We start from the raw sequence: 22,057 nt of genomic DNA, 5'->3' as shown, positions 1-22,057 counted from the left end.
TTGATAGTCCTTTTCCAAAAGTTGCATTGAATACAAAGCTCCCTCAACAGACACAGTGCTCAATGTTATAAAAACGTATATGGACCGTATAAGTTTTTTCACTTAAAGTAGAAATAATTATTCTGATCTTCGCAAACTGTCTTGATGATCAAATTGGCAAGTTCACTTTTTTTTAAAAGCTTGTCTGCCCATACGCTTAGTGTATTGCAGAACTGTCGTGCATAACGACAACTTCTAGTCGATAAAGTAAAGCTTTGCTTTCTTTGACCTCTGCGTCGTCAATATTGGGCTTGTCAGAGACCGGCCCGTGTGTGGGCCTTTTTGAAGCAGAATGTCCTGCTTTTTGCTTGAGAGAGTCACACTAGCCTCCCAGAATTTGATGTTTGGGTGTTGTGCACGCAGCTCCTCCTCTCCGTATTGGTTCAAGTCAAGCTTGCCCGCCTGAGTTTTCGCTCTTTGCGAGAGATGTCTTGAGGACACAGATTGGTTTATGCTCAGAGGAAAGCCAAGCTAAACTGCTCTGGTTCTCTCTATCTTCTGAAGTTATGTTGGGGCAGTTTTAGCAATGCCTTTAAAAATAAAATTGACTTTCCAGCCACATTTAGACTTAAGATCATTACAGGGCCAGGATTCGTCTTGTCTTCTTTACGCTGTCAGTGACTTCCTATACATTTTGTCCCTTCATGGCCACTGAAGGGTAAAGAATATATGATACATTATGAGTCATATGAAAAGTTTACACTGACAATTTTATTTTCAAATGCACAATTACCCGTCGGCATGTAAAGCTTGGAAAGGGGAAGGAGGTGTGGACATCGGACCTTTTTAGAGTTTGCCCTGTCGAAAAGGAATCTCGCATCAATTTGCCAGTTTGCTTGTTATACCTCATATCATTTTTTTTAAAAACTGTTGATTGCAACAAGACACACGGGGTCCTGCATTTGAAAATAAAACCCTGCTCACCCGACAGCATGTCCTTCACGCTGAACGCAACCAAGGCTATCCTGAATGCTATCGCTTCTGTCGATGCAGTGTGACGTTAGAAGGCTAATTATATTTCTTGCAGTTTTTACGTTTCCATCACCGGCTCTCCAAGGCTGGCATATTTTACACAGGCTCTCGTTGTTCTTCAGGCCAATATGCTAGTGTGGTATTGTGAGTGTGATTGCTTCCCACTGATATTCAAGTGTTCCTTTTCTGTTTTCCCGATTTCTTGCTCCACAGATCCACCGTTACACCGCACAAGCCTGGCCGGTCACATGTGACCTATTCTTCAGCGTGGGAAACGCTTGCAGTGAGGCTACACTGCTAGTTAGTCTCACTGCTCTGCTTCCCTTTCCGGAATATACAGTTCATATCTTCTCTGTCGCAAAACCATTTTCAGGGAATCCAGTGACTGTAGAGTAGAGATGAGGCAGGAGAAGTTGCCTTGCACATCCATTGAATGCAACCCCCCACCTTGTCAGAGTAGATGGGCTTCTGAAGAGATTTTAAATTCACTTTCTCTCTCCGGAATTGAGCTTAGTAGTAAGCTGGCACACTGTATTTTCCATCTTTTCTCGCCCATCAGCCTACTTGTAATTTTTAACTATATTCAAAGGGGGACCCCCAGTTTGTGTAAAACATGCTTTATCAGTTTGATAATGTATTTTCGCGGCTTGCATAACTTTGACATATTCACAAGAGGTCTACAGCCTAATTGATCACACGTGTTGAGCATTCCCGTGAGCTGATCCCCTCTGAATGCCAGACCTCTTGAAGTTTTGTATTTCTACATGAATCTCTTTTATGGAGAGTTTACTTGTCGCACACACACACTTTGAACACCGAGGAACTGTTGTCGTGAATATACCTGGAAAGTCCTATCGTTGTTAAGTAGCACTAACTTTATTCTCCGCTTTTATATGATCATCTTTTTTTCGGGCTTCGTTGGTGTTTTGATCTCGGTGTCGTCGATCGTATCCGTGGCTCACTTAATGTGTGTCTATATTTGCCGAGCAATCAATGTGTTGGTGCCTGCAAAATAGTGCCGCTCTTTGCTTGCCATTTTGAAAAGGCTCATTTGGAATGCGTGTTTTTCCCTTCTGAATGATTCCATCATTTTTACAAAAGGTGGCATTAGATGTGAATTTTAACACAGGTTGATTCATGCTTAAGGCAGTTAATTAAATAAAATAAATATGCCCTGGCGTGCGTGTTGCCACAGGTAAGCGTGTATGCTCCGTGGTGTTTCGCCAAGGGCTTGAACGAGCATTTAGCTCTTTTTACGTTTTGTGTCTCGCACTAGAATGGTATTTTGTTATTTCACAAATCCAGTTAAATGTGAGGGAAACGTCCTCTGTGGGTGCAGTATGCAGCGACAGTTTGAGAGCTGGAGCAAAGGACCGCCATCTGCCTGCCGCCTCCCAAGTCATCCCGTTGTGGTCTTTGCACAACCAATCCTAGGTAATACCTGTTGACTATCACACAGTGAAACTAGTAACCTCTGCTTTGCTTTTCTGCGACCCTTAATGTGCAAACACATGACGCGGTCCCTGGCCTGCTATGCTGGCCGTTTTTGGGGGTTCATCTGTGTGTGTGCGTGTAAAAGTAGTTGCCTCGTTATGGGTTACACTCCACCTCGACAAAGCCAGCCACCACTTTTCCCTTTTTTGATATATTTTTTTTTTTTACTGTAAACTTAACAGGAAGACCATGTACTAACATCTCACACGCATAAATGAGTGCTCTAATCTCTTGAAGCAATTCTACTTGTTCTGTTTCAACTGTACTGCTTTGTGATTGGTTGTGTGGAGGACACAAGTATCCATAGTACACTGCATAGTGAAGCAGTCTGCCCTTTCCTTAAAGAAAGAAAAGCGAACTGTGTTCTCGAAGCAGATTGAACTTCTGTTTGCAAACCCTCCCGAGATATTCTGTCTATGTTCACTTGTTGCAGAAGTTGGAGTTTGTGTTTTTTTGTGAAGATGGGGAATAAGTGCTGGCCCAAAATCCCCCAGTGCTTGTGACCAGGCTCCCCATTGCATGGTCCAACATATCGATCTCTCTGACGGCAAAAGAGCAAGTACTTCTCCATTCCTCCCCAGAAACATTGGGGAGGGGAGAAAGCTTAATTCTTATCTCAGTTGGCCCCATTTGGCTGGTACTTCTATAAGCAACCAGAAGGCACTTCAAGGAGCAAGCCCATCTCCTGTCCCGACACGCGCAGCTCTCTGTGCTCCCCAGCACACTGTTGATTGCTATCTAGGTTTTCCTTGTGTAAATCACATACATCCATTCATTTATTCATTCAGAGAAAAGTTGCAAGCAACTACCTGGCTGACGTGGTGGATGGCAGCACTGGTGGGCATTGTAAATCCTTTTGTAATTCCTAAATTGCGATGTACTTCTGTTTCCCCAGCATTTGGGAACAGTAGGCCGGCCGTCATCAAACAAAGGTGGTCCAATCTCCCTCCATGACAGACTAAAGTGATTGTGCCCTGACTTGCAAAATAGGTTTAAGATGTCCTCTCCGTCCCCCAGACCAGCAAGAAATGTACTCCCTTAAAGTGAGTGATCGCGTGGCAATGGATGCAACATCGTTGTCCTCAGAGCTAGGACCAGGCTGGTCACCGCTTTGCAAAGATCTGTTATTTTATGCAATATGTGTATGGGGGTCTAATATATGATGCCGTTGAGTTTGCATATATTTTAATTGGCTGCAATGGCTATCCAGAATTCCCTGGTATTCTGTTCACATCACGGTGAACGGTTCCAGTGTGCCATCCACGCAGTATGACTAATTGCCATTTTCAAAGCCAAGCAAGATCCTGTTCTGGTTTGCTGTCGATGGCGAGGGGAACTCCTAGCGGATAATAATACTGCAATTATTGGGAGATGGTGAACTTAGTTAATGTGCAACTACAGAGTGAAAAGGACATTGAGCAATTGTTGCCTTTCGAGAAGGAGTGTTATTGTGACAGATATTTTTAAATATTGTAAACAAAATAGATGTTTAAAATTAGTTTTGTAATGCCGAATCCTCAAATTGGTTTTGTTTGTGTGTGTGGATATGTTCTAGGCATGCGTGAAACGACTACCATGGTGTTGGGGATGTTCATGTTTTGCGTTGCTTGCTTATGCTGATTCGAAGAGCGCCAGAAGGCATCCAAAATGGTGCCAGGTCATTAATATAAGACCACATTACACTCCCTTGCATTGGTATAGGCACATAGAGAAGAGGTCTGTCTCCCACTTTACCAGTGGTATCTCCTGCTAAACGACCTTCCAATATTCTGCTTAGCAGGGGAACACATTTCAAGTTGCAATCTACTAGCCAGACGCAAAAAGCCACAGCACAGCATTTCTTACTCGCCAAGACTCAATCGTCACTAGCCAATGACTAGTGGTGCATGCACATTTTGAGCCCTCCTGCAATGACTTTATTTATATACAGGAAGACTGATGCTCTTTTGATCACAAAACAACGTACAATAGATAAGAAATCAGATTTGATGGAAAGCTGTGAGCTTCTGACAATAGGTCAGTTTGAGGGACAGTTTGACCAGGTTCACATTATAGAGGGGAGCAAGATGAACAGCTACTGGGGACAATACATAAATAGACATACATAGTTGAAGGACAACCAACATTGCATTTTTTAAAGAGCAGTAGGCAGTACGGTCAGCTGTGCTCGGAATGTGACCAGAATGGGTAAAGTGCTAGAGTTGAGGCACAGAAGTGAGGGACAGAGGCACGTTGGAGGCGAGGGGAGCATTTTTTTAGCCAGCAGGCAGATGAGAGGTAGGTTAAGAGAGTACATCGGAGGTGAGGAGGTAGGTTTGGTTTTGATCAAATCCATGTGGACGGTTTCTCAGATGGCTGGGGGAAGAGGATTCCATGCAAGTGAAGCAAGAAGAGAGAGCAAAAGTGAGGGGAAGAGAGAGCGGAAGACAAGCGAGAGCAGAAGCTATATTTTTTCATAAATACTGCTTGATCACAAATTAAGCAAAACTTTGTAGTTTGACATCCGCCTCTACACTGATATGAAATTGAGTGGTATTTTTTGAGCAAGTGCAGATGCTAACAATTGTGTTAAAGTAAACCCATGTCAAATATAACCTAGATCATTATCCAGGGATAGATAGTGATGCAAACGGTTAAGCTCTTGCTTGCTGCCTCCTGATTAGGTTGGTGCCAACAGCTGGCAGCAGCTACGTTTGACACCATAGGCCAATTAGTACCATACAAGAACAAGGAGCCTCGTGACACATGATGTAAAGAATAGGTCAAGTGGCAGCTGGAAAAGTTCAGAGTTTGCTCCTAAGTGCAGCATAGATGTGTGGCTTATTCTGCAGAAGTAGTGCCTGCACATTTGGTGATGCCCGTACCCAGTAACTGCTGTTACCTCCTGCTCATAAAGTTGTTGCTGAGTATTGAACTGCTTGTGCCAACAGGGAGTTTTGATTGGTCTGACTTATGGACTTGTACGAGAGCCAGAAACCTCAAATATAAAGAACCAATTCAGTGCCCCACGGGCCAGCAACACGTTCCCATTGTAAGGCCAGTTGGCTGCTTTGAGGACTAGTGGGATGTTCCCCAAACTTTAAACGGACCATGTGCATTACATTTTTAAAAGAGAGAAACTTGATGTTTCATGGTTTTGAGGTGCGGAGCAGGTGGAGTCGGGGTTACTAGTCGGATTTGTGCTGGAGACTGCATTTGGGACTGCCAGAAAGTGCTCTCCATCTCACACTAATAGCAGTGCGGCTTTTGTGTCCTTGTTAGGCTAATTGTTTTCTACCTTGAACACATGCTATTTGCACAAAATTTCCGAAGTGGAAGCAAATCCGTTTTTGGGCAAGCCAGCCTCCCACCCTCCATTGTAATCTGCCAGAAGGAGCATTCACCTGTCATGCAGTGTACAAAAAGAAAAAGCGCGAGTTGTTAGATGGTCTTGAGTAAAACACATTTTAGCAATTTCCACATTTTTTTTCCTATTCTTTTTTTATATTGCATAGGACCCAAATCGCCCAAGGTGCATGCTTTGGTTGTTTGTCGATCTTTGCATTGGGCGCAAAATGAGAATACGTCTTTTCTAAATTGGTAGCTTGAAGTAGCCTTAGAGATCCTGCCAGTGTCATAAAAACCCAACCAGAGCAGCTCCCTGCACTTCTCTGATCGCTGAATGGGTCGTGCCTGTAGTTCTATCATAAATGGGCTTCTTTTGCCTTATTCTTAATCCATTCGTAGGCATTCACTGCTATTTGCAAGCTCAGGATTTCCAAAGCAAGATGTGTTTGCAATTTTCTGTTTGAGAGAACGTATGTCAAAAACTGCTTCCAAAGCCTACAATATTTAATACACAGCTCACAATCTGAAAACATATCTGCTAGTTGAAGGTGGGAGTACGTCTACGCGCAAGCGCGCACACACACGTTATGTTAAGGCGTATGGTTTTTGTTTATGAAGAAATGCCCTTTGCACAGACTTTTAGTGCTGAAGGCTGCCAGGGTTGCGCAGGGTGACATAACTTGGATTCATTTGCATCTTAAGATATGTACATACGTGTGTGTATATGTATAAATATATATGCACACACAAGATCTACAATCCTTACTTCAGTCAATGCATTCTACACAAACAGCAATTTTTTCAATGCCAATTTGTGTTAATGGTTCTTGTTTGCTGCTTTCGCCTGTGTGGAATCTTTTGTTCTTTGGATGTGCTCCAAGTTCTACAGTGCATGCTACACTTCTGTTGACTGCGCACACTGCAACATCTCACACGGCGCATGGTACGAAATGCGATCATTACAATAGCAATGCGCAGGGATGCCATACACTGCAATGGGTCCAGTGGAGCGCACTGAGCCCGTGCTTGGAAAGTCACTTGTATATTTACGGAGCCTTAATTGCAATTCACAGTGTGGGTGTTGTGCATGGTCAAATAGCGTTATATGCCGTCGTAAATGTAAAAAGAGTGTCTTCTTGGAATAAACTTAGACTTTTTCCTATCCACAAACGCAGAGGTAGACGCTCTGAAGTAAAATAACATTTGTAGGCTTCATGTCAACCAGTGAATTAAAGGAAATTGAAAACAGAGGTTGCTGTGCTTTCCACAACTCCTCCTTCTCTCCGCACCAAATTTTCGCAGAACTTGTTATAAGCGGCATAATGTTCAGCTGGTGGATCATTTCAGGACTTCGAAAGCGTAAAAAGGATGGACTGGCGCCCGATGTTTCCTGTTTATTGTTGAGGTTCAGGCTTTTGAGTATTAAATTAAACTCCTTTTTTGCGGAAAGTTTTTCTGCACAGTAGCATCCACAAGATGGAATGTTACCTTTGCGAGGAAAACCTCCAGTAGACACCTGTTGGTGGAACATTGTGCAGTTTACTGCCTCCATTTTATGTAACATTTAATTGCTGTCTGAAAAAGGATGCATTTGGACTAGACCTGACAGCTGATTTATGTATGGAATAATTTAGCGACTCGGGTACTGTAGGGGGGACTTTAAGCCTGATGCCACCAGCTCCTGAAGAGTTTGTAACATAGTATCCCATTTGAGATGGCTGAATACCGTAAACAAAACTTCACCTATTTATCCCTCCCCCACCCTCCCCTCCCGCAGACTATTTAGAAGAATTCTGTTCAAAGTTTGAGAGGCATTTGTAGGGATGGTAAGGGGAATACAAAGGCACAAATGCTTGCTTGCCCGTACAACCAGCTCACAAGCTCCTTGGAGACAATAAAGGCAGTATTTCTTGTGCTGGCCCAGCCTGTTTCCCGTGCATAGCGTGGTTAGCTCGGTCTGGGTGAGCATATGATACTGTTGCTTTAAATAACTTTGGAAATCTACGGCAATATTGAGTGAAATAGCTAAGAAAGGGAATGGTAAGCAATACAGATGAACATGACGAGATCGCAGTGAGAGCGTGGCGTGCAAAATAATTGTGAATAAAAAGAAATCTGGGGCGATTTAGAGAAAAGGGGTACAAGCACTTGAGACCAGTGAGGCACTGCTGCTGTATTAAAATGTGCCCACAACCCATTTATCCACTATGGTATCACAATTGCTCTTGCGCTGGGGGCTACTTTCCTCCTGCTTGGAGCCTAGACAATCCCGGGCAGTTTGAGACTAACAACTACTGGGAACATACGAAAATACCGTGTGCACCTCATGTGGCATTCCGCTGTGTGGCATGCCGTGTGCTTGCTCCGGGTTCTGCAGTGGTGGCACCTGCTTGCTGTGTCATGGCAGAGCTGATTTTAGGTACCCGTATTGAAGAGAAACAGACTTTCAGTGACATTATGGAGCAGTGGCAAGCAGCGTCCTGGTGAAACCCTAAACAGAAGTATTCTCCCCATCGTACTCTTTCAATTATAATCGTAGCCCTATCATACCTACAACTCTAATGTACTTTGCTGGGGTACAAAACGTCATTTTTTTAAATAAATGATCATTCTTTATAGTCTGTATTTGAAAATATTTTGGCAAAGTTGACCTGTAACTTCAGCAACCATTTGGATTGTCTGTGTTCACAATGGCCCGGGAGGATAGCTCGGGGGCAACGTGTTTTGTCTTGGAAGCAAGAAAACGCAGAACACGACAGGGTCGAATGCCGATTTCCGCACTTGGAGACTGGTCTCTGGTATTAAGCGTCCTATAAAATATATTTCCAGTGGATGGTTCTTTGGAACTTTGCTTTGAGCTGCCACATGGCTGTGGAAGCGGCTACTCGTGCTTGATGCACACAGTCCTTCAGTTGGGCACAGCTTATGGAACTGTCACAATCTGGCAGTGCTTGCAAATCATCAGGACGCCACTGCATAGCCTCATCAAAGAATGCAATGCTGCATGTCTTTCTGTACGTGTAGTGCTGGTGGCTTTGCTGCATGTAGCTATGTGAGGAAAAACATGAGCGAGAGGGTGTCACCAGTGGGCCAGTGAATGTGGCAGATGCAAAACCCATCAGGTTAGAAGAACCCGATGCCTCGGTGCCAATCTGCTTTGTATGTGCTGGGTGTCGAGATATTCATAGGGAAAAGCCCAAGGGTGGGGGTGTGTGTGTGTGTGTGTGTGTTTAGTGTGTGTGTGTGTGTGTGTGTGTGTGTTATATGAGAGCTTAGAGGGGAGTTGGTTGGTGGAGAGTACGAAGGGACGTAGGCCTTACCAGGCACAGAAACCTGCAACCCTACCAATGGCTTCCCTCAGGTGGATATTGTCACACTCTTGTTTCTCTCGCACAAATGCATAAAACCAACTGTGAGTTGGCAGTTGCGGCAAAGGGGGCAGAGGGGAAACTCCTCTCCTTACAAAAGGGTACATGACCACTGTTATGGGGGCCAAGAACCTTTGGTTCAGAGAACGGGCTGCTTGAAATTCGAGCTCCTCAGGTACCCACTTCACCTTCCTATGTATGTTGGGTGGCAGGCTAAGGGATGCCTCATGCCTCACAAACATGAGGTGCTGCGCTCAGTGGTCTGCTGGGACTTTTACCTCTCAGAGCATCACCTGTTGGGGGCAGTGCAAAGTGTTCGTCAGGGCAGGGGCCAGAATCCCTGCTTGTTTCTATCCTGCAACCCTTCGCACGTTTCTTCATGATGTAATGAGGAGCAGAAAATATATGTAGATTTTGGGAAATTTGAAGTGCGCCACGAAAGTGGGAGCAGTGTCCTTTAGCTAAAAAGAGGCATGGCAGCTGTTGGGGAGGTGAACAGAAGCCAGCTGGCAGGCAAAGGGTGTTTGGGTGGGGCACAGGGAATAGACCATGCACTAAAATCTTGAGTTTGCATTCTTGTTTACCAAGTTCCTTCCAAAGCTTTGTGGAACGGCTAAATGGTGAAACCGGTGCAAAAGCAGGCATGCAGTATATGATAAGGACTGTGCTTCTAGGAATAGGTTGGTCCTGACGGGGATTAGCATATGCACACGGTGTGTCCTAAAGCCCAGAAGGTGCAGCCAACCCATTAACAGCTATGCTAACTACACAAAAGGAAGCAGCGGCGCGGCTACCTTTCTAGTGCAAAGGAAGTAGGATTTACGGACATGTGCTCTAGTATTTGCAGCTTTTACACAATTCGCTTTGATTTCTTGGATGAATGCCAGATAATTGTGCTTGCATAGGTGGAAGATGGTTAAAGCTTCTCCAAAGCCATATGTTTTACCCAGGTGCGCTTCCTTTTAGTTTCATTGTCATTTTATTAATTTTAGTAGCGTGTGTGGGCTCTGCACTTGGGGGATAGCTCTGCTGCCTTCAACTTGCGTATAAGTGCAATGTGGAGGTGCAGGTCTAAATCCTTGCCCTCTACAGTGCAGCATTGGCAATTTACAGGCATGGCTCTGCTGTCTAAAGCCTGTCAACATACGTGCACTATGAGTGTTTTGGGTGGCTAGCTCTGCTGCATTACCTGGGCTGTCTAAACCTGACTATATACTCCAGATGATGCAGAAAAGGGTTGCAGCTTTCAGATTCCCACTCTGAGGTCCGACTTTATTTCCTTCTGACAGCAGGGGGCAAAAATTCAAGGTGCAAGCTACGAGTCAGCCATAAAAGTCACTTGCCACCTATATTCCATCGCATAAACACACCATTTCATACTTGTCAAGGGTCCGATATCACTAGCAAACAGTGACAAGTGCAGAACCATGGTTGAATGCGAGCAAAAATGAACAGACACTTATTATGTTGTCATGAGTGCCCATCACATTATGCCCATATGTTAGCACGTGTTTCGGCCTTTGTGGGCTTTCTCAAAACAGGGCTAATTGTAATTTTCCCACATAATTTGCATAATACCTGAGAAAATAGGTCAAATTAAAGAGATGCAGAGTGCATTGCAAACCTACAAAGTGGAGAACAAAACGGAAAATAAATAGATGAACATATAGTCACAGAGATCAGAGGAATGGATACAGGGAGGATTGGTAGGTAGATGAGAGACTCTAAGGAAAAAGCATTCATGGTTACAAGGAGCCTACTAGCCTCATGCTCAACACGCATTGTTATTAAAACACATCTTGGAGGTTTAAAGAGTATCAGTGCCTGACATGCAGTCCAATTGTTTCATGCTGCTTACAAGTAGTTATTGTGTACCATAATTTAACCTGCTCCTCAATATCTCTTAATTGCTATTGGGAAATGTGTCTGGTCACCATGGTAAGTGTTTCTCCCATTGTACATGCGTTAGTCAAGGACAAGAGCTGGGAGATCCCATAGTGTGGTATTTCTCTCTACTGGCGATATTGTGCCTTCCGCTGCTCTGCATGCATGCTTACCTTGTGTATTGAAAACGGCCCTAAAATGGATGTAGTGCAAATGCACAAACTGCAAAAATATAAGGGATTGTTCCCTTCACCTAAGATTCACAGCGCTCTGTAGTTAAACTCTCTACCTTCTTTAAAAAAGTTGCCACTCTGACCCATTTTAAAAGAAAGAGGGAACTACTTGCAACACTATGAATATGTTGCTCCCAGAAGAGATGCATGTAGAGAAAGAACCAAAACCCATTTATTTCAACCTAGCTATATCACACGGTTAGGAAATGTATACAATGTTACGCACTCAGTATCAGCTCGGTGGATCCGAGCCTACACGATGTGGAGAGCTCAGCCTCCCTGTCTCACAGTTTACCACACTCTTATTAAGTGAATTAATTACATTTCGCACATTTGTGCGAGAAGACTGATAACGTATACCAGGGTTTTCATTCAAATCTTGAAACCTAGACCGTCCCAATTCATGTCAGAGTAACCTCAATGTTCTATTGTACTTGCCTTCCTAAATCAAACCATTCCTCTTAGCGTTGATCTACATGCTTGTTAGCGTAGCGTGCGATCGCCATTTTGTATTTTAATTAAATAGTATAAATGGCTGACATCACGCATTGTACCTGTGATGTAAGACACAATGTTGTCTATTGCTGCCATCCCATTCTGGTCAGTAAGAGGCCCATGTGTCTCACGTTATTATCAAACTGTCTTGCGTCCCATAGCCTCGAAACGAGATAATTTGTTTCTAAATGTTGTGTATAGATACTTGAAATGGAATATGTCTATATTGATTCTGCTTACCCGATTATGTGAGTCATTTTAAAAATGCCTTGAATGCTGATGTAGCATCTGTCTAGAACTGGGATGACCATATTGGAGTGATATATGGTGAAGTCATCTAAAACATAATTTCAAAAAGCAACCTATTCTCCAGTGAAAAGCAAAATATTCTATCAAATATTTGGAAAGTGCCTGTGTGGTGCATATATGGTTGGCACCCAGGTCTTTTGGATTGCCCCATAGCAGTGCCAAAGCGATACAGGATTATTCCACTGATGAATAATTAATGTGGCAATAAGACCTGAGGCTGTGGGCCAATACCGCCCCATGTAATGCCCCCGGGGGCGTAGTTACAGGCCCGAGCATAGCGAGGGCCTTAACGAAGCCCCGGGGGCATTACCGTGGGCGTATTGACCCGCAGCTGAGGGTCTTATTGCCATTAGTACCCCGGACCGTTAGACCGGGGTACTAATGGTATTTCTTTCTGTTTAGAAACGCTGCTGCATTTCGAAACAGAAAAAAAATAAGTGATAAAAATGGCTGCCGGGAAAGGGAAAACGTAGTCCGTTTTCCCTTTCCATGGCGGCCATCGGGAGCGGACGCGCTGGGAACAGAAGTGCTTCCAGCGCGTTCGCTCCCAAGACAAGAAGAAAAAAGAAGGTAAGTGGGGTTGGGAGGGTGGAAGGGGGGAGAAAAAAAACATACCGCGGTCTCCGGCGGGGGACAATGGAAGCCTTCAGCCGTGTGGAGGCTCGGAGGGGGCATGGCCCGGCTCCGAGTGTCCACACTTCTGGAGGCTTCCATCGTCCCTCGCCAGAGACCAAGGGATAGAAGGTAAGTGGGGTGGGGAGGGTAGGGAGGTGGGAGGAAAGGGCAACAAAAAAAAACCTTACCTGAGTCCCCGGCGGGGGACAAAGGCAGCTTCCAGACATGGGGAGGCTCGGAGCGGGATTGCCCCGTTTCGAGCCTTCTCCTTGGCTCAGGGGCTGCCACGCCCCTCACTGGGAACAGCGTACCCGGCACACGCAGGACGCACTGGCGTACAAGGGAATACTGTGTGGTATGGCTCGTAAAAAAGAGCCAATCCACACGTTGTATTCCCGGTGTGCCTCGCGTGCCAGGTACTAATTACATTATAATGCCTCAAAGGAAAATCCCCATCTCATGGTCTGTGTTCAAACCAATTTCAGTTGCTCGTAGTTTACAGATCATCTTGGCCTCCATCTGTCTGAGCTTCAACTCTTTGTTGCTCCCCTTTTGCCCAGGGAGACCTTTTGGAGACCGATGAAAGTGAAATTGTTCTAATCTTCCATTTGATGGGTTGTTTGTCGGTGTACAGCCAGAGGTCATCTAGGATCCTGGCTCCCAATAGATGCCAATTGTTCCCATATCCTAGTTCTGAGTTCTCGAATAGTGCTGCCTCTGCAAGTCCTTCCGCACACACATTTACATTTTGTGAATGTCTGGCGCATTCTGGGGACACACCCACACAGTCGAGCTTCTCAGAGCTACCCTGTGACCATCACATTTGTTAAAAAAATTCTTAGATGAAAATCAGGCTTCCTGTTTATGCAGAGTCGAATTGTGTGATTACCCTCAACTTTGAATATTTCATTCACACAACACAAACAAGTGGTATTATGGCGCCGGTAAAATGGCTCAGCAAGTTGAGCACTTGTTGCTATGATTGGTATTTGATCTGCAGATCGCAGATTCAAATCCTGGCAAGGCCAACTTCGCCTTTTATCCTTCCGAGGTCGATAAATGATTACCAATTCCGATTTGGTAATAATAGTAATGTATGTTAGTATGTCCTATGTAAAACGCTTTAGATTAAAGCTCTGCATAAAAAAACAAATTATTATTAAGTGTGCAATGCCAAACTCCTATAAACAAAACTCGGGTCCAGATGAAGAGCGCGCACCCTCAACGAACTTCATCCGGATCAAGTACCAATTCCTCCGCAGATTAAAATAAAACAAAAATCTGTAATTACAAAATAAATCCTCCAGACCCCTTAGTTCCGCCATATGTCCGACACCGAAGGCTGTGTTGGCTCTTGGCGTTCTATGAATCTGTGCATTTTTGTTGAGCTGTGAGTGCTTTGACATTCGTCGAAGATCACTCGATCTGAAAGTGCTCCTGGAGCAGAGGCGTCCTTGAGTGAAAGAAGGAAAGTGGTCTCTGCCAAGGAGTGTTCCTTCCGCGCTCCCCTGGTGGCTGCCTCTCCGTTTAGCTGGGGAATATTGGAAGTGAGGCGGCGCCCGGGAGAAGACTAGCACTGTGGAGAAACAGCTTGGCATCTCCCATCGTTTTTACACGCCGTCTTCCAAACTGGCAGCCTATTCATGTCTTGATGAAGGAAAGGAGCACAGTTTGAGGGGAAATGTGTTGCTGCCTGGTCGCTGGTAATTCCGACCAATAGAAGGACTGTAGAACCTCCACAAAGCACACTGGCCTATGCAATCGCGAGTGCGCTGTTTCAATCGAGGGCCAGGGCCAGTGCAATGAAGTTATGGGCCATTTAATTATGTGCGCACGCGTTCATAGGTGCTTAATCCCCTTCGCAGGAGTGATGCCTTCCTGGCTAATGAAACCTTATTAGTGCCACACATTGGCTCCGTTGCTGGGACCTGGCCTAATACCTTTAGCTTGGGCGGGCCCTGCACTCTGGCCTTTCAACTCCAGCAACACCGCTCTGACCAATGGAAAAATAATGTAAAAAGGAACATAATGAGATTGCTCACAGACTGTTCTTGTACATTAAATGGCTGATTTTCTTCACATGCTTGTTGCGTCAGGATATTTTCCATTTGCTTTTACTTATTTTCTTTGACATCTCATGACAATACATTGGGAAGCGTGACGCGCCATTCTACAGTATGCTAGTCTGCTTTGGGCATGCGCTGGGATTTATGTGGTGTAAACCTAGCAGTGAAGCATCTAAGCACTGTAGAAGGAGGGATGCAATTATAGGGATACTGTTAGGATCAATACTTGAAGGCCACATTTGAATGGACGTGGCTATGGGCGATTCTAGAGGGCTAGAGGCAGAATAAACAGGTTAGGGCGATGGACGCGTGCGTGCGCCGCTGTAACGCACTGGTGTCAACACAGCTCTAGATTCCTGCGAGTTCACATAATCTGAGCTTCCGAACCGCACTGTTGGGCCTTCATCAGTGATTCCATCCCTTCCTGCCTTCTCCTATTCCTCATTTTCAGGATACATTTGGATGGACGTGGCAATGGGGGACTGCAGGCGGCTAAAGCCAGAATGAACAGGTTAGGGCCTTAGACGCGTACCTGCGCCGCCGCTGTGAGTAACGCACTGGTGGCGGCACAGCTCTTTATTCCTGCGAGTTCATACAATCCGAGCTTCCGATCCTCACTGTTGGGTCTTCATCGGTGATTCCATCCCTTGCCGCCTTCTCCCATTCCTCATTTTCTGTGTTAGACATGTTTTACTTCACTGTGTCTGACATGTTACTTTACAAATGGACTGTGTGCTTTACCCGTGTGAAAGGGTATTTCAGACTTGTACCCCTGGCTCTCTGTGCCTGAGCTGCGCATCACAGGTGATTCCTAGCAAGGCAGGGAGACATGCCTGGCAGCTGCGTAGCATTTTGATGGTGGGATGTCATTTTGGTTGAGGCCAGACTTGCACTCAACCAGATTTCTCCTCTGATTTGGTAGCATGAGCTAGCATGTGACTATACACCACCTCGAGGGTGCATCATCCCATAGAACAGGTTCTTTTGACTTCGTCTTTCTGGGTGTGGATGCTAGCCCCTTTCCGGCAAACCTGTGTACAGCACTTCACCACTACACACCTTTAGTTATTCCTGTTTTCTGTAAAGTGACGAGATGTTGCCACATTGCAGTGCCCAAACCTCTATGAATGCTGGCCATTTATGTGCCCTCTGATTTGGAAGGTGGTCGATCTAGGAGCCAACTAGGCCTGTGTCAGATCTTTGCACACAGATAATAATGTTGTTTATTTTTTCCTCTGACATGTCTGAATCTTTTTTTATCTGTAGAAATAGTGTTGCAGCAGTCAGCCCAGAAAAGCTCCATTATTCTGGCGAGTGGCAGAAGTATTAAAACAAAAGGACTTTCCTTTGCATCAGGAGTTGGGTGGGATTAAGTAAAAAGTGTGATATGTTGAAGGAAGGAGAGATCCAGCTGAAACCAGGCCCATGCTTCTGCCTCTGAGCCCAGATGGGTGCTGTGCCCATTCCCCTGGATATCCGATAGGGCTCGGGCCACTGGGGTTCCAGTGGGGGAGACCATCCAGCATATTTGGCTTTACTTCATGCACTCACGGGCGTGTCCTATCTTAGAACAGGCTGATCTCGATGGTTAGATCAAATCCTGCTGCTCATAATGTTTACTTTGCATCTCTGAATAAAAGTACTCACAGCGGTTTGAGACTCCTGTTGATGACAAGAACGGCTCATTTATCAGTGGCACCAATGGAAGACGTTCCCAATTATTGCCCTCCTGCGGAACCGCTTATGATTCTAAGATGGGTGAAAAGTGGGTCTGCAGTAAATTCCCTGTAAGTGCCCCGGTGCTAAAGGCTTCGCAATAAGTAATGCAGAAAACAGAGGAGATGGTTTGGTGGTGGAAAGGGGAATTTTTTTGCACCAATTGACAAGGCTTCTGCAACGTGCGACCACTGGAAAGTGTTGCAGCATCCGCCTTGAAATTGGTCTGGAATATGCAGGCCTTGTACGTGATGAATAACGCCTAGATTGGAGAGAAGTGGCGTGCCCTTGCTATGTCATTCCTTCTAGATTGGAGAGAAATGGTGTTCCCCATGCTATGTCTTTCCTTATAGATTGGAGAGAAGTGGCATTCCCCTTGGTATTCCATTCCTTACAGATTGGAGAGAAGCGGTGTTCCCCTTGCTGTGTCATTCCTCATAGATTGCAGAGAAGTGGTGTTTCCCTTGGTATGTCATTCCTTATAGATTGCAGAGAAGCAGCGTCTCTTTGCTATGCCATTCCTTATAGATTGCAGAGAAGTGGCGTGCCCTTGCTATGTCATTCCTTATAGATTGGAGAGAAGTGGCGTTCCCCTTGCTATGTCATTCCTAATAGATGGGAGAGAAGCGGCTTTCCCCTTGCTATGTCATGCCATTCCTCATAGATTGGAGAGAAATGGCATTCCCCTTGCTATGTCATTCCTTATAGATTGGAGAGAAGTGGCGTTCCCCTTGCTATGCCATTCCTCATAGATTGGAGAGAAATGGCATTCCCCTTGCTATGCCATTCCTCATAGATTGGAGAGAAGCAGCGTTCCCCTTGCTATGCCATTCCTTATAGATTGGAGAGAAATGGCATTCCCCTTGCTATGTCATTCCTTATAGATTGGAGAGAAGTGGCGTTCCCCTTGCTATGCCATTCCTCATAGATTGGAGAGAAATGGCATTCCCCTTGCTATGCCATTCCTCATAGATTGGAGAGAAGCAGCGTTCCCCTTGCTATGCCATTCCTTATAGATTGGAGAGAAGCAGCGTTCCCCTTGCTATGCCATTCCTTATAGATTGGAGAGAAGCGGCGTTCCCCTTGCTACGTCATTCCTTATAGATTGGAGAGAAGTGGCGTTCCCCATGCTATGTGATTCCGTCCACGTCTTTCATTCTACCAGGATAGCCTATCCCAACAAAATACAAACATTTCCCCGAACCAGCGGAGCAGGTAGAATGTCAAGCCGTATAACGCGATTCAGCATCGCAAAAGGAGCAAATGGGGACATGTGATGCCTAATTGCATTTCTTTAGGAATTGGACTAGGCAATCCGCATGGAAAGTACCTGGTATAGGCCTTGCAGTGAATGGGCTCGTGCAGCTGCTTGTGGTTTCCGGAGAGTGCATTGTGTAATGATATCCAGCACTGCTGAAATACATTGATTTGGCGGGTGATCATTCCTGTGGAAACGATTGTCCTCTCTAACAAATGGTGTGTGTTTCGTGTTGTTGCCAACACAAGCCCAGATAAGGAATAGATCTGATCAGCTGTGTCTAACTCTCCAGTAGGCCATTCTCTATCTTGCCTGCCCCAGTCACGCTCTACGTCATTTCGGGCTTTAATCTCCCCTGAGTTTTCCTGCTGGCGAGCGTTTCATTTTGTTTTGAAATTCAATGCAAGGAATCTCCTTGATTTGATCAGATGCAAGCTAGCTCCAGTCATGCTTCCTCCTGGTTAAAAGTACCTGGCGAAAGGCGATGGCTGGAATTTCAATGGCTGGTTTCTTTGTGACCTCCCTGTCCTCTTCCCCCACTCCCTGAACTGAACAGAGCCAGTGTGCTGTTCTCTTTCCTGGGCCTCTGTGCCATTCCCCATTTCTGAGCCTGTGTTCCTCCCCTCTTCCCCTTTATTTTATTTATTTTATGTATTGGCGCTTTATACAACAAAATTGTTTTTCAAAGCGCCAAATCCTTTCTGAACCCGTGACACCGCGTTGCTCTGCTGGGTTGGTGCTATTTCCTAATATCTTGATTTCTGGCCCCAAGCTCAGCAGGCTGAAGTGTTTTCAGTGGCATGGAGCGTATTACTTTTTGCCAGATCTTAACTGTTCTTTTCTCTTGCTTGGCCCATTGACCGTCTTTGGACTGAGGCTAAAGAGAAGTTGTGATCTGGTGATTAAGTAACAGTGTTTAGGACTCGCCCCCCCCCCCACATCCCCTTAATCCCAGTGTACCTGCTTGCACTGTGCATAATCTTTGGCAAATCACTTAATCCACGGTCTCCGTTATGCCACTTGGACAATTCACTGGTAGGGTCCAAGTGCACCGAGGGCACGGTTTAAATATTTGTTCTTTCACTGCCAGCTGATCTCATAAAAGCGACACTGGGCATTCATTGCCACAATCTGGCGGCTCCAGAAGACTATGACCAAACTGTTCAATGATTTGGTCCAATATTTGTGAAAACATGCTCCAGATTGGCCCGTGAGGGCGGAGAGGCTGAAGCTTCCCAGCTCAGGCTTGCATCGGTCATCTCAAGGTCAATCTGTTGCCCCCTCTGGCATCACTGCTTTATCGCGATATTTGACTTGCCGTTGCAGCGCGGTGTGCGCCGCGGAATCTCACACCTATTCGGACTGATGGGGATGCTTTGGAAACCTTCATGAGGGATGTTTGTGATACTTTTTGCAAGTACTCCGCTATTAATTGCTTTGCAGGCGACTTTGCTAGAAATAGTGAAAGTTGACATATGGAGAGTTTGGAGTGTGAACGTGTGGGAGGGCAATTCGTCCAGCAAATATATTTTAGACACGTGGGTCTCCAGTATCTTTGTGCTACACTTATCCTGCACGGTTTTTCCTGTTACGCAAGTACTGGTGTTCAAGCGCTTTGGGCTACTGTGTTTAGCGGGAATGTTGACCGCAGTCGTTACAAAGTAGCTGTGTACAGGTATACATTCTTTGCTATAAGCCTGATTTGGCTATCGTTGTAAAAGTCTTCATGGTATAAGTAGTCGAAACACCTTTTGAAAGCTTTTCAATGACCTGTTGAGTTCCTTGCTCTGGTGGCTTTTTCTTAGATCGTGAGAAACCTAGTCCCCGAGTCCCAGCTATCCCTAGCCTGTTACTGATAGGTTGTGATGCGACCTTTAACGCGCCTGCACTACTCCTGCTTCTCCCCTAACACGTTACCTCTGCTCCCTGTAGCCACCGGGACAAGCTTGCAGTGCCAGTATGTACGACTTCTCTGACACCACTGCGCACCGACACATTTTCATATACCGGCAACCTGCATCCAAATCACCATGCATCGACACTCCGGCTGCTCCGCAAGTGCATTTTCAGATACAATGGTACAAAAGCACACCAGTGGTAGCTGTGCACTAGGTAACTCCCATTTTTTATATTGCATATTGAGTTGCTCAAACGTCAGGCTATGGAGCAGAGGATTCACTGATAATTTACTCTTTGCTGTTGTTTTTATGTTAATTATTCGCATCCGAACTGTCAGTAAAATCATCTTTACATGAACGAATGCAGGTTGCAACTTGAAGCCAGAAACCAGCCTTACCTTCTTTGTAGTGTTAATCTTAGAATGGGTGCCTGTAAGAAAATGTGCTGGGTAACAGAATGCCCACATTCTGGATGAGAGTTAGGAAATGGAGCTAGTAGTTGGGATAACCGAGCATCCTGGACTTCCTCTGCATTTAACAGCAATTTAACATCCAAAATGAATTGTTATCCAGCCTTTAAACAGCCACACATGCAACAAGTGATGGCCACTCTGTTTCCTCCTTCGCGTACTCGCAAAGAGAAATTTGATGGCCCCAAGATCCAATAATGTCAGAGTGTAAATAAGAAGCTTCTTTTAATTGTGATGCTCCACACCTCCTTAGTGGTGCAGAAACTTAACTTGCAATACACATTGACCGTAGCAGGTCTCCTATGGCCTACCTGTCAGTGCAGATAGATCACCTACATGCTGAGTCATGGTAGTATCAGACCCGCCCTCTGCTTTCATGACTCAATATCTGTTTCTATGCATAGTCAACATTTTAGTTCAAAATGTTTGTATGACTTCTCCATATTGTAGTTACTCATGTTTGATCTCCTTCAACCATACATGATTCTTGACCATCATGATGCACTGAATGTTCTTGTTTATTTCTTAGCCTTATTTATGTGTTTAAATGGGGTAAATGCCATAATGTACTTTTGAAGCGCCTGCCTTCTAAACAAGGAAGTTTTCGCGTCATTTTACTGCTATCAGGTCATCCTAACTTCGTTTACTACATGGAATAATTAATGGACTGGCATGTTCCATGAGAAACTTAAAGTAGTTTTGGAAATCTGTTGAAGATGTAAATATGCTTTGCTGCCCAAAAATCTGAAGTCAAGGTGCCAGTTGTGCCAGTTTAAAAAAACAAATGGCCAAGTGCAAAGGGATTGTCCCATCTTGCTCCAAACATCTTCTGTATTGGGAGGTTTGGTTGCAGCATATTTGCTCTAAGTAGATTTCGTAGATGATAATTATTTTTTTTTGTTTTTGTTTTTACAAGATTTTGTCGCATATATCTGTGGGACTTGGCTTTATGTTAATACTGAATGTAAGAGGGTTGGGGATCTGCATGGGGTCCCCCACGCATCTATTTACAGCAAAATCACCAATGTCAAAAAAATAGATGAAATCTACTTTGAGAAAATAATCTCGAACAAATCCCCCTAGAACCTAGGATCCCCCCATTTTATATAGAGGATCTAGATGCAGAGGTGAGACATGGATGGAAATGAATTCAACCCAATCATACAGCATTTTGGGCTTGCATCCAACAACTACATGTGCATTATACTCCAACTTCCTGGTGGATTTGTCTGCTCTGAAATCAGCCTTTTTGGAAACCTAGGATGCATCACTTTGCAGACTGATTCCATTGATGCCTCTGCATCAGCAATTGAAGGTTTGGAACTTGTTTTAAGGTATGGAGATGATGATTTGCACATTCATTCCATGTTATGTAACTCCCTTATCTCTCCAGTTCTAATAGGAGCATGGAATTTGGTGGTGCTTAAGAACTGTCATTGTCATGCAGTCTGCCCCCTACACTTGCCACCACTGATCTGCCAGCTCCCTGCAGGGAAATGGGGGGGGGGGGGTAATACTGAATTATTAATATCCTTCTCCTTAGGAGAATGGGACAGGTGGCATGGGGCGATGTAGTGGCCCCTTGGAACAGTCTCCACTTATGACTGTGTGATGACTTCACTACCATTCTAAGAATATAGGGGTCTACACTAGTTTTAGATATTGTGTATTCTTTTGCAGAGATTACAGTGCAAAGGAATCGTGGTTTAGTGTGAAGGAACCGTGGTTTGCCGCTGGATCGCATTGTTCCTCTGCAGTCGTTAGTCCTTATTTCTGGGTTAAGGATTGCTGATCCTACAGTTTCAGCCCAGCCATTACCCCAACCTTGTTAGGCCTACATCACTCCCTACATTTTAGCCCATGTTAAGACACTTTAGGTCTCTTTGGATGAATCTATGCAGAAGCTTGTCCAG

General features: G+C 45.0%; 1 protein-coding gene across 3 annotated transcripts in view; it reads left to right on the top strand.

Moving 5' to 3' along the window:
• Positions 1–22,057, top strand: part of SOX5 (SRY-box transcription factor 5) — a 624,232-nt gene that overhangs the window by 3,934 nt on the left and 598,241 nt on the right. The gene's annotated exons all lie outside the window — the stretch shown is intronic.

This window comes from Ambystoma mexicanum, chromosome 12 (assembly GCF_040938575.1).
Source record: "Ambystoma mexicanum isolate Mex_15411 chromosome 12, UKY_AmexF1_1, whole genome shotgun sequence".
NCBI classification, from domain to species: Eukaryota; Metazoa; Chordata; class Amphibia; order Caudata; family Ambystomatidae; genus Ambystoma; species Ambystoma mexicanum.
Note: the sequence above shows the minus strand (reverse complement) of the source record. Positions and strands in the feature narration are given on the sequence as shown.